The following is a 13,638-nucleotide window of genomic DNA, read 5'->3' on the forward strand; positions in this document are numbered from 1 at the left end:
TCTTTACAGCATGTTGAAGGTTGAATGTGAAGTCACTATGCGCAGAGTGCATTTCATGAAATGCCCACTCTTTGAAGTTCCACTCTTTGCCCTCTCTGCCCCAACTATCCACCCATGATTTAAGTCTTAATTTTGGCTAGCAGCTGGTGGCTCTGGGCCAGCCCTTTGGCCACTTTGTGGTTATGAGTGATCCCTGATGAGACAGGCTTGCTTGCTTGAGCAAAGCAAAGCAACATATCTGAGAGCTGCCCAGAGCATTTGGCACAAACGGGCAGCTGCGCTAAATATAGACTTCTTGGGGGACAGCCTGCTAAGGGAGAAAGGGGTAAAAAAAAAGAAAAATTTTGTTTCAGTTTCTCTGATCATTGCTGCCAGGGGGATGGCCGTAGTGGAGTTAATAGAGGCTTAGTTATTCCTTGTCTTAGAAATTGTGAGCAGAGTTTGATTTATGTCAGGGCTCAGCTCTGAGTTTTGAAACCTATCAGTCAATTAATGTGCTTCTAAAGATATATAAGTAGAATGCAGGTTTTAATTTGTACTCCAGCTCAGCAGAAACTTCAATTTATTTCTAAGTCACTTATTTCCACACTACTATGATTAAAGGCTTCTTTTATATATATATTATACACAAAACAAACAAAGTGAAAAATTAGCTGAATTTTACTGCAAATAATTACTAGTTGTTATTAATAATCTATTAAAAAAGCTGCATGTGCAAATATATATAATTTCAATTCTCTCCTTCCAAAAACCCAAGGCAACCTGGATAATGTTCAGAGCAATTTTATCCTTGTAAAGTAGGTGGGGTAAAAGAGGGTGGCTGCATCAAAGTCACACAAAGTTTCATGGCTGTGTATAAGTTTGAACCTGAGGCTTGCTTGCTCCAGAGTTCAATTCTCTAGCAATCACTCCACGCTCAAATTGGTGCCAGTTTTGAATTTGTCCTTTTATTTTGGTATAGAGAAATGTATTAAGTATTCTAAATAAAGCTTAGGAAAGCTTAGGAGAAAATGCTATGAGAAAAGGAGCTAAAAATTTCCAGTGTGGCAGACTGGTGTATATCATAAGACATTTATTGAGATTACACAAATACAAACAAAGATTATTTTCTGGATGTTGTTTGCAAAAGTAAAAATGACAAAAATTACCAATAGCCAATTGCACTTTGTAGTATTATTTCTGCAACCTTTGCAACTTTCCCCCCAAAAAGGCACGCTAAACAGTTCTGCAAACAAGGCTGAACAGCATTTCGTACTGTTAAGTGCATTATAAGGAACCAAAGTTTGATCTCACTTTTGTGCTTATTAGGGGTTCTTTTGCAAAGAGATTTAGACATGTCTTCGTTGATTTTCATTGGGAATGGAGACTGGGGCGGGAGGGAAGGAAGCCTCGGAGATCTTATCCAGACCTGCTCGCTGACTCCAGAGCACGAGAGATGTTACAAAAAGCTGGGTCTTGTGGGGGTGGCCGGTTCGTTCTCTCAGGATCCGGAGAGAAGTCGAACATCCACGCACGATGACATGGCCTAAGATAGGCGGGTGAGTCCAGAGGAGAAGAGTAGAGGGGAAGCGGGAGAGGAGGGCGAGGAGAAGATAGATTGGGTGCGGGGGGGGGGGACGCCACGTGGGAAATAGGGGAGGCTAATCAGAGGCGAATTCCAACCAGGGTCTTTGGGAGACGGGGAGGCTTAACCATAAAGTTTGACGCCTGACAGGGGATGGGGGGGGAAAGTCTTGTTTTCGCTCTTGAAGGTGAGCAGAAATAGTTGAGACATTTTGAAGTTTCATTGAGGGGTCTGGGGGGGGGCCGGAATCCTCATTTTAAAGTACTTATGGAAAGGCCGGGAAATGGCGAAGCAGAGGCAAAAGGCGGGATAACAGAATTTCGTTCCATAGAATCTCTCAATGTTAGATTAAAGAAAATGTTATGGGGAGGGAGCGGTGCTGGAATGAAATATTACTTAAGTAGCCAAAACTTAAAAAAATAACAAAAAACAACAAGCGAGATTCAGTTGTTAAAATCAAGGAAGGGCAGAAGTAGGAAGAAGGCTTGTTGCTATCTGGTTTATATTCCGCCTCTGGGCCTGCAACAAGTTCCCCTGCACATGATAATATTGATGCAGTAATATTGATGCAGTAACTATAGAACAGTAAATGGTACAAATAATAAAACAAAATCGAGAGCAGATGAGGACAACTTAGAGAGGGTGCTCCTGTAGAGGGAGGAAGAAGCCTGCGATGAAGTTTCTACCCACAAGGAGGACAGGACAGAAGGTAGAAAGGCGGGTAATTCCTGGGATTCGAACTGTGCATTTTAAGCAGAAAGGAAGTGGAGAGAGGTCAGAGAAGAGATGAATCCTGTTGAATTAGATCCAGGTTTTTAAGTTTTGGGCACCTTTTTTTCTTCGGGAAACTGGCTTATATGGAGCCAAATCATTAGTTCAGCTAGCTCACTTAATTTCTTTCATTTGCCCTTGCTCTATTATAGCTTTAGCAACAAAAGTGAATTGTGCTGCATATTAAATGTAGAAATCTGATTTTATTTGTAAACTTTTATGAATAATTTCACCCAGCTAAGACTTTATTCCTAATGGGCTTGGGAACCTATTTATAAGCTTTAACTTGTGCAGGCTATTATGATTTGGCTTTCAAATAGTGCATTCCTTTTTCTGTTGGTACTTCTGTTGCTTTTGGAGGGGCAGGTATCTTGTGTGATGAACCAGTCTTTTCTGAATAAAACCAAGGGCAATCTTGCTTTATATAGGTGCAAATAGTAATGTACAATATTATCCCAATGATGCTAATTATGATGATTAATATTATAATTATTACTACCACTCTTGTATACATGCCACTTTGCAGAATAATATAATCAAGAAAAAAGTAACAGTTTTGTGCCAATGAACATGTTATCTGTTTTCAGTGTTTTCAACACTGGCCAAAAAAAGCTTCTGGAAACTCCCATAGTAGGATATAAGAATTTTATTCTCTGCAATTGGTCTGCCAAATAATGTTTTTAATATAGGATTTCTAATACTGATAGTTTTATCCTTCATAAATATGGCTAATTTTCTCAAGTTGCTAGCCATTGTTATATATGCTGATACTGGATTCCATAGTTTAGTTCAGGGGTTCCCAACTGGGGGTGTGAAATGATATTCCAGGGGGTGTGAAAACCTGGGTTTTAAAAATTATAGTGTATATGCATAATTCATTGCCATTATCTCAAACTTTTGTAAGGGGTGCGAGTATATCAGAAGCATTCTAGGGGTGTGGGGTATAGAAAAGGTTGGGAACAGCTAGTTTAGTTAATATTTTGTTTGAAGAAATTTTAAATTTAAATTTTAAAGAAAATTCTTTACTCAGTCTTACATTTCTGATCCTTTAACTTCATTGGATGGTGCCATTTTCTTGCATGATAAAAAAGAGTAGAAAAATATTTTGACAGCGCCTTTTCCATCACCATGCAACATTTTTATTTTATGCATTTCCACAGTGTTTAGCCATTTCAATTGCCCCCTTATATATGTCCTCTATTTAAAATCTTAAACAATTTGTAGAAAACCTTTATGAAACTGGTATTTTTCTTTATAATTGTTCATGAATCTCCATGGTTAAGTAGACTATGACCTGTAACTCCCCAGAATAAGTGCAAACTAATAAGTAATAACTACTTTTATCAAGTGTTAAGTAATGAGCATGGGTCATTATAGATCAAACACCTATAATAGGAACCAAGCTAGACTTGATTATTATTAATTTATTAAAATATTATTTATGCCTCATCTTTTGTTCTTAGGAACTCAAGGTTGCATATCTAGCCTTTTTACCAGTTTTTCTTGCGGCAACAACCAGGTTTGAGTTGAGAAATAATAACTGCCTTAAAGTTATCCAGTGAGTTTCCACGGCTCACAGTTGACTTCAGTCTAGTGTTCCTGCTTCTACATCCAGCCATTGTACTGCACTGACTGACAAATAATTGTAAATTTGTTAATTGATTTAAACCACTAAGAAAGATTCTATTTTAATAATTTAAATCATGATTTATTCACTCATCTGGAATAATTTTTCTATAGAAATGCCTTCTTATTCAATATAATCTGAGCAGATATTTGTCAGTACTCACAAAAAGATGTAGATTTAATTTTTAAAAGGTGTATGCCATAATGTAACTAACTTATAAGTTGTACAAAATAATTTTAATTTAAAAATGTAAGAATTTTTTAATGATTACTAAATAGGGATTGTCTGGAATTTTTCATCCCCCCCCTCCCTCCCCCTCATGCTATTTCAAGGCATAGTTCTGCAGTTTCCTGACATAAATTGAACTGTGTTTTGGTCAGGGAGCTGTGTCTGGGACATGCTTGTTTAGGTCAGAGTGCTGTGTTTGCGACACAACACTGTGTCCCAAAACACATACACAAACACAGCCTGTTGGCTTGCAGGGTTTATTCCAGAAACTGCTACACTGTCCCTGGAACTTCATAGTCTGAGAAGCATCAGCAGCATGGCCAGAGGGGCAAGCAAAAGTCTCTGTTCCTGAATTAGTAAGTTTTGCAAATCTTTAGCAAAGAAATACATACTTGTAAGGTCATTTAAAGATGATTCGGTGTATGTTCAATTCAGTTGTACTTCTTTACTCTTTGAGAATGATAAGTCAGTTTTTCAGTTGCATAAAACATCTTGCTTGAAACAAGTGTCAGTTCTGTTAACCTACCTCTATATTATTAAATGAGAAATTAGAAGTTATATTCACAATTGTTTCACTGAAGTATTGTACATTTAATTTTATAAAATGTTCCTAAAATGTTTTAAGACAGTTTTCTGGCTTAAGACAAAGATGTCTAATTTTGATTTTTATCTGACTTGATTAGAAATAATTCTCACTGCATTCGGTGAAACTGCTTAACAAAAAATGCTTAACATGGCAGGCACTATTTCAGTGGAATTTCTTTCTTAATGTCTTCCATTGTGGTTCTCCTGTCTTTGTTAGAAGAGACATTTCCTTTAATTGCAGAGAATAATAGAAGAAAAAAAACACGAACAAAATGTTATATGACCCAAACTATTTTAATGAAATAATCAGTTTGACCTGTAGGTTTTAGGAGGGTGCAAGTCTACATCTGCAAAGTAGTGGACTGCACATTCACATTGTTATTACTCAAAAACCACTGTGAAAACAGAACTTAATGTCCCCCTGGCGAATGGCTGAGAATGAGATGCATATAATGTTCATGCACTGTAATAAGGGGAGGAGAAAAGGGTTGTGCAGTGTTGTCTCAAACAATAGCCGGCTTAGAACGTATCTCGGTGGCTGTCAAAACTTGTTTTTTGATGAACACAGAAAACATTTGGCCTTCTCAAGGATGTTTGCTATATCAGTGCTAAGACTGCTTCCTTGGGCAACATTCCTATGTTCAGCATCTTATTTTGTGGGTCCTTTTTTGTCGCATATTTCTTGATGACTTCTTGGGGCTGAGTTTCTTTTCCTACCCTCCTGGAAACCACTGGAGACTGTAAGTAGCTGGAGACTATAAGTATATTTGTACAGTGTGGATCCGTTTCTTTAAAGGAAATAAAAACAGGGTAATGTAAATCTTTCAAGCAAATTCTGCTTTTTAAAAAAATAACATTAAAATATATGTAATGTATGCTTGATGTGAGGAATATATTGGTTTGCAGATCTTTAGTTTCTTGACTTTTGAAATAGTACAAAATTCTACAATTAACTTTTATGATTTAAATTCACTGCTGGAAAAATGTTTATTGAATCAAAAGTGTTTATGGAAGGCATATCAATAATTGAAAAAACAGCAGTTAACTGAACACAGATGACTATTACAGCAGAACTTTATTCCTGATTTTTGGATATTCAAAGCAAAATGACAAATCTCAGAAAAAATAAATTATTTTACCATTCTCATTCTCTTAATGTATTTATTATTTATTTATCACAGTGAGTTGTAGCCCACCAAAATCGTTGGACACAAGGTGGTTTACAGTGGTCTTAAGACTTTCCTTTTTGCGACTTTATTTTTTGAAAAACACATTTCACTGGGATGTAATTTTAAAAAGTTATTTTTAAAAAATAAAAATATTTTTTTAAATAGATAATATTTTTTACAGCCAAAGTATTGAAAAAAGCACTAACATCCATTAAATTATTAATGTTTTGTATTGCTAGCTTATAAGCTTATGATTCAAATGTCAATTGAAACCAGAGCTGGACTTTTTTTCCAAAAAAATTATTTGTTTCCCTAACTCTTACACAGATGTATTGTTACATCTAATCTTGTTGCTTCCTTTGTTTTTTTTTAAACAGATGTTTGCAAGTTTGCTTGCAATTCTGAATTAGAGGAAAAATTCAGAGTTAAAGTATCCACCTTTTATCTGTTAACAGAGGAAGAACTGGAGAAAAACTACATACTAATAGTAAATTTCACATCAATTTTTTTGAATCTAAAAACCACAGGAAATACTTTCAAAACAACCAATGGTGGGCTGTGTGTTTGATTCTAGGGTTCAATTTTTTTTAATGTTTAGCATAATACCTGAAAATTAAGGTTAATTTTCCCTAACCCATGCCTTCAGAAATGAATGTCTAAATGTATGTTATCTATATGGAAGTCCTTATTGTTTAAGGTTTAATTAGCTGCTTCAATTGCCAACAAATACAAAGATTGCAATACTAATCTCAAAAACAACCATAACATAGCTAATGGTAAGGTAAATACCATTCTCAAATTCGGAAATAATAATATAAAACAATATATATCATACAGGGACACAAATAACCCTGCCCTTGGCTATGTTGAAAAAAACCGATCTTTTTTCTAAAGGACAAGTCAAGTCTGTCTTCTAAGCAATAATACTTAAGACTTATATACCACTTCACAATGCTTTACAGCCCTCTCTAAGTGGTTTACACAGTCAGCATTTTGCCTCCAACAATCTGGGTCCTCATTTTATTGACCTCAGAAGAATGGAAGGCTGATGCATTTTGATAGGGATATGGGGGGAGGGGGTTTGCTCCTGAGGCTATTTGCTGCTTTAGCAATTAATCCATGCTGCAAGTTACAGAGCAATCCTTTGGAAGCACACTTTCTGGTTTAGATTATGTATTATGTATTATGCAGTGGATTCACATATTAACCTGAAACATGACTTATTGGACCATGGTTTATTAAACAAATAATTAATTGGTTTAGAAGGTACACTAATTATGGATTATGAACTACAGTTACTGAATTCCCATAATTATGGTAAGTCAAAATGAAAAAAAAACAATTTGATGAGATGTAACAAAATAATAACAGAATAACAGAGTTGGAAGGGACCTTGGAGGTCTTCTAGTCCAACCCCCTGCTCAGGCAGGAGTCCCTATACCATTTCAGACAAACGGCTGTCAAACCTCCAGTGATAAAGTACTTCTGCAGGCAAATTGTTCCAATGATTAATTGTTCTAACTGTCAGGAAATTTCTCCTTATATTTAGATTGGTTTTCTCCCTGATTAGTTTCCATCCATTGCTGCTTGTCTTGCCTTCAGCTGCTTTGGAGAATAGGTTGATTCCCTCTTCTTTGTGGCAGCCCCTCAAATATTGGAATGCTGTTATCACATTACCCCCGTCATTTTCATTAGACTAGGCCAGGGGTAGGCAACCTCGGCTCTTTTATGACTCATGGACTTCAACTCCCAGAATTCCTGAGCCAGCCAGTTGAAGTCCATGAGTCATAAAAGAGTCGAGGTTGCCTACCCCTGGACTAGGCATATCAATTCGTGTAACCATGTTTTAGTCTCCAATTCCTTAACCATCTTTGTGCTCTTTTCTGCAGTCTTTCTAGAATCTTAACATCTTTTTTACATTGTGATGACCAAAACTGGATGCAATATTCCAAGTCTTAGCAAAGCATTATAAAATGGTAGTAGCACTTCACAGGATCTTAATTCTATCCCTCTATTACTGTAGTCTAGGACTGTATTACTGTAGTCTAGGACTGTGCTAGCTTTGTTTGCTGGCTGCAACGCACTGCTGGGTTAAATTTAAATGGTTGTCCACTAGGACTCCTACATCCCTCTTACAATTACAACTATTGAGCCAGGTACCACCTATTGTATATGTCTGCAATTGGCTTTTCTTGCCTATATGTAAAACCTTGCTTTTCTCACCCACCATTGAATTTCATTTTGTTAAATAGGGACTAGTATTCATGTTTGTCACAATCCTTCTGTATCTTGAGCCTCCCTTCTGGATTGTTGTCTATTCCCTCCAGTTTGGTGTCATCTGCAAATTTGATAAGAACTGGGCCTAAGACATGATTGTCTAAAATGTGTTTGAACCCAGTGTTTGTCTTACGTTCTAGATAGAGTTGGGACCCAGTTGAACTTCTGAATATTACATAGATAGATAACTGGTCCATACATAATATGAAGTAGTTTGTGAATGCATACATTAGCACAAAAATAAACCAGTGTCAGTCTTCTAGTTGTGCAACTATGTATTTTTGCTGCTCATCCCTACTGTTTCCTTATTTGCAGAATTTTGCATTTTATTTTGCTTTTATAATAACTGCCCAGTTATTAAGAATGTCTCTAAAATATTTTTATGCTCCTCAATTTATCACTTGTTGCTTTTGAATGTCATCTGGCATATGGATTATTATACGTCCATTTATAATTATTAATTTCTCTGATAAAAGGCTCAGTTTCTCCTCTGCATAATGCAACTGACCGTCTTTCTATGGTCTTAGGATGAGAAGGGGTATAAAAAGTTGGGACTGGACCTGGTTGATTTGCCATTGGCCTATAGCTATCCTTATTGGAACTGCTATGTCACTGGACCACATTGCAATGGGTTATTAATGTAAGTGATGTTGTGTTATTATGTTTGCTATGTTCCAAATTATTAGCAAAATAAACCTCCGAATCTTAAAGTAAGAATTATTGTTTTGTGTTGTTGCCTTGTGTTTCTTTCACTGAGTTTTTTCCATGACACTATGGTAAATGTTCTGGGATCAGTAATGGACTTGAAAGAATCAGTGTCCTTACTCAGTGAGGTTAGTAAAGATCACTTTAGAGAACTGGCTATACCATAACCCAGCTTTCTATAGCCTGTTGTTTCCTGGCATTTTGAATTAATGTTTAATTTTAGCAAGTAATGAATTTTTATTTTTGCATAAGCGTAATTAAATCTGGATTTGAAATTAAATAAATGAACTTTGTCTAGGCTTAGTTTGTAAGATAAGAAAGTTGAGAGACTTGACTTTTTATAATGTCCCTGAATTAAAAGTATTGTATGGGAAGAAAAGTGCTTATTAGAACTGCAGTAGCCAGGATTCAGAGTGGAAAAAGCAGTTTACAACATGGATGGGCACTTATCACACTTCCTTAACTCAAATGTTTTTCATGAGGGGAATATGTGGAAACTCAAGAAAAATGACAGGTTCTTTAAGGAGTGTTGACAGATGCTATCTGAGCAGTCCCATGGATTCCAAATCACCTTCTTTGAATATGGATTACTGAAGATCCCTATTGCTCATTAATCTCCTTTCCTATTTTACTGAGATGTATAGTGTCATAATAATGTCAAATCATTATGAATCAGTGTTTTTCAGCTTTTGGGGGTTACTGAATACATTTGGAACTTGAAAAATATGTAATGATTGCCCTGAAGTGTTTCACGCCTAAACAAATAACCAATTACTATGGAAAAAGAAATGCATGAATATAAAATTAACTATGTTTGCCCCTCAAAATATTCCATTACATCCCTTAGCTACCCTAGATACTTCTACATTGCCCCAATTTATCTTGCCTAGTAGAGAGAGGAGGGGAAATGGGCCTTTCTCCTAATAAAGCACTGTGTTGCAACTATCCATCATTTTCCAAGAATGCCTGTGAGATCTTTGTTGAGTTCAGATGCATTGAAAATACAGATAAAGCTAAGGCTGCAGTTTTGCTTTGCAGCATTCTAGTCTTTTTTAATTCAATAAAAGCAAATAAAATCATTTTGGGCAGGGAATTTGGCAGACATGAAAGGAAATAGAATTGGATACATAATGCCCACTTAGTTGGGTCCAATAACAGAATTATTACTGTGGGGGGCTATTTCATTGCACACAATTTTACAATGCTATCAGAGAAATATATTGTTAAAAATAACATGAAAGAACTGTAGAACACATCATGCATCTTTAATTGCTGTAGAAAGTATTCCTGATAGATTGTATACACATGTCTATTAAAATGGCATTTGAATCTTGAGGGATCGTAACTATCAGAAGCCATTGGCCATGCAAAATATAATGGTATGTAGAAGTTACTAGATTTCCACATAAATCTTAATAAGTATGTGGAGGATAGATCTGGTAGAGATAAGTAGCAGTGAAAACTATTCTCACAGCAGATACACAAGGTTTAACAACCAAGAATGGAAACCATCATTGTGCTTGCTTGTGTTTCCTATGACCAGCTGGTTAGCACTACTTTTAGTGTATTGTTGATTTGATCCAGCAAAGAATGGTCTGACGTTTGTTGCTGGATCCTATGTGTCAGCAGTAAATTCAGAATATTTAGTGTTGCTTCTGGGTATGATTGGGCTGGGCACTAAGAAGCTAAAAAAGAAAGTGTACATTTTTTAAAGGAAGTCAGAGCTACTGTGAAATGGTAAGCCCATGTCAAACCTTCCTCTTCCCTTTCTTTGCAACAAAATCTACTTATCTCACCAGTAATGCTGTATATGGATGGATAAATTATACACTTATTTATCAAGGGAGAAACCTGAATTCAGGATTTGTCATACCTACAAAATAGACCAACTAAGAAACAGATACCATATAGAGCTAAAGCTACTCTTATAAAAGCAAGTGTAGTAACAAATTCTTGCAAATCTGAATATACTCTCCTTCTGCCCTCTTTCGTCTTCATGTGAATTGGGGTAGTGGGGGGAACTGTCTGAAGTATTTTTGTAAACTGCTTTCTTGGTCTGTGCTCAGATCTTGTTTAGCTGATAGTTGCCTTGACAATGGATCTTCCCTCTGTCTTCAAGACCATACTGGTTTCAAGGTGTTTTGTGAGTCTTGGATTCTGTTTGGCTTAAATCTTTCCGCAGCCACACTTTCATAAACGATCTTAGGGTAGTTGCTGCTTGATTTAGCCTGAATCCCTGATCTACTATGTTTTCAGTATATTCACTAATTATATTGAATCATAGGGCTATTGCATGGAAATAAAGTATATGAATAGGTTTGAACAAAAAGCCCTCATACATTCTAAGAATATTGCTCACAATCTTTGGGGAAAAGGACAAAAATGCTTTGTAAATGATGTTAATGTTGTCATTGCCCTATGCCCTGCCTCCCCCGTGCAGGCTAGGAACATCAAATAGAATTGAGCTGCGTTGGGAGCTCTGTCTTTTCACATGCGTCACAAAAGGCTAGCACGTGGTGCTTGTTACCCTTGTCCTATGAATGGCTCATTATTTTAGGGTATAACTTCCTTTTTTTCAGTAATGAATAAAAATGATGTATTGGATTCCCATAATGATGGCTCAACTGTAATGTGATAGTGTCTTTTTCCTACTTTATGCAAAGTTTAAAAACCTGTAAATAATCAAAATACTACTCAGCAATGTAATCTAACATGATCTGAAACATAGTTCTGTTTTGACATTTTAATTTTTTCATGACTTATTTTAAAATCCAGACTTGAACTTTCAAGACCTGTATTTGAGGCTTCTAGTTTACCAATATCTAATGACATAATAGAACTTGATTTTAAACTTTTTAAACAGCAGATTTTCAAATGGCTTCAAACATACATTTATGATAATGATTGAAGCTCAATTATTAACTGAAAATTTTAAATATTTTTGGAATCCTTGGCTACTGTTGATTTTGCAGTATTGTCTGTGGAGAAAGAAAAGGCACAGGAGTGCCTGGATTTAATGTGGTAGATTGCAAGAACAGTTTATTGTTTTTCATAATAAAAAGTAATAATAATAAAAGTTAAAAAAAATCCTGAATGTGCACCTATCATTCACATTGCTTTGATGTCTTTTCAGATCCTTTTGGATTGGAAGGAGGGAGGGAGGGAGGAAGGAAGGAAGGAAGGAAGGAAGGAAGGAAGGAAGGAAGGAAGGAAGGAGGCAGAATTTCTTCATAGATTCCTAATTTATCAAATAGAATAGAATAGAATGCTCACATTCCTGCCTACCAGATGTGTGAATTAACAATAAAAGGTAAAGGTAAAGGTTCCCCCGCACATGCGTGCTAGTCGTTTCCAACTCTAGGGGCCGGTGCTCATCTCCGTTTCAAAGCCGAAGAGCCAGCGCTTGTCCGAGGACGTCTCCGTGGTCATGTGGCCGGCATGACTAGACGCCAAAGGCGCACGAAACGCTGTTACCTTCCCACCGTGGTGGTCCCTATTTTTCTACTTGCATTTTTACGTGCTTTCGAACTGCTAGGTTGGCAGAAGCTGGGACGAGTAACAGGCGCTCACTCTGTTACGCGGCACTCGGGATTCGACCCGCCAAACTGCCGACCATCTGATCGACAAGCTCAGCGTCCTAAGCCACTGAGCCACCGCGTCCCTGAATTAACAATACAGTTAATTAAATGGGTTGTAGACTGAAGTATTATGAATTGGGGCTTCTTCCTGAGTTATAAATAAAATTTGAATCAGGTGAGTTAATCCAAGAGACATTTCCTCATGGAGTCATAAGGCAGCAAAATGTTTTATTTGCTTATATTCAAATACTGGCATAAGTAAATGCAATATATAAACCTTTACTTTTGGTTTGTTGCTCATATCCATATAAACCAGAGAACAGGTTATACATGTAACATTGATACCTACTCCACCTTAGGTGCTGCTTCCTGTTTGACAGATTTAAACATGTTTAAATACCGGTATATTTAAACAATTTCATAATGAAGCATTGATTTGAGTTAATAACTCAAAAGTTATAGGAGAGGGAGCAAAATGTATGAAGATTTTTAAAAGCAGAGTATCAAAACTTGAATCACTATGATGCCTGCTAGCTTCTATTGCTAATCAACTTGCCATAGAAAAGGGGGGAGGGGTAGAAAACGAGTGGAGGAAATGAAATGCCAAGAAGCCGTTCACAGACCATGAGAGCCTGCACTATGTCAAGGTCATTGCGGCAGGTGCTCAATGGAGAAGTGAACTGTTCCCATAACAAAAAAGTATTACTATTGGATAGTGTGAACACTCGGTGGGTGGAGGAACAGGAACCTATTGTTTAATTAAGCAAGCTTCCATGCAGGAAAACTTAGAGCTGGTTTCGCTTCTTTAGTTCCGGGATGGTTTATCTAATAAAGCTTTACCTTTGGGACTCAAAGGTAATTTCCTCACCTAGAGGAAAATAGTTTTGTTGGCTTTGCTAGTCAGACAGTTGTCGGACAATGAGGTTTTTAAGAAGAGACTGGACAGTCACTTGTCTGAGATGGTATTGGTTCTCCTAACTTGAGTAGGAGGCTGGACTAGAAGATCTCCAACGTTCCTTCCAGCTCTATTCTGTACTATTCTAATTTCAAGGATGAGAATTTGATTCTAAAAGCGTGCCTTTTAGTTTAAAAATCTGCTTATTTGAACTATATGGAATCACTTTTTTATATATA

General features: G+C 36.6%; 1 protein-coding gene across 2 annotated transcripts in view; it reads left to right on the forward strand.

Annotated features, from left to right (window-relative positions):
• Positions 1–4,452: 4,452 nt before the first annotated feature.
• The window catches only part of GJC1 (gap junction protein gamma 1), a 28,258-nt gene continuing 19,072 nt past the window's right edge, over positions 4,453–13,638 (forward strand). Inside the window, exon 1 of one of the 2 annotated variants that reach the window (XM_081345665.1) lies at positions 4,453–4,546. The gene's annotated coding sequence lies outside the window, so the exon portion shown is untranslated. Of the gene's footprint in view, positions 4,547–5,305; positions 5,516–13,638 lie in introns of those variants that run through there. The other variant, XM_081345664.1, reaches the window with a different exon arrangement.

The sequence above is a fragment of the Vipera berus genome, assembly GCF_964194415.1.
Source record: "Vipera berus genome assembly, chromosome: Z".
Lineage (NCBI taxonomy): Eukaryota > Metazoa > Chordata > Lepidosauria > Squamata > Viperidae > Vipera > Vipera berus.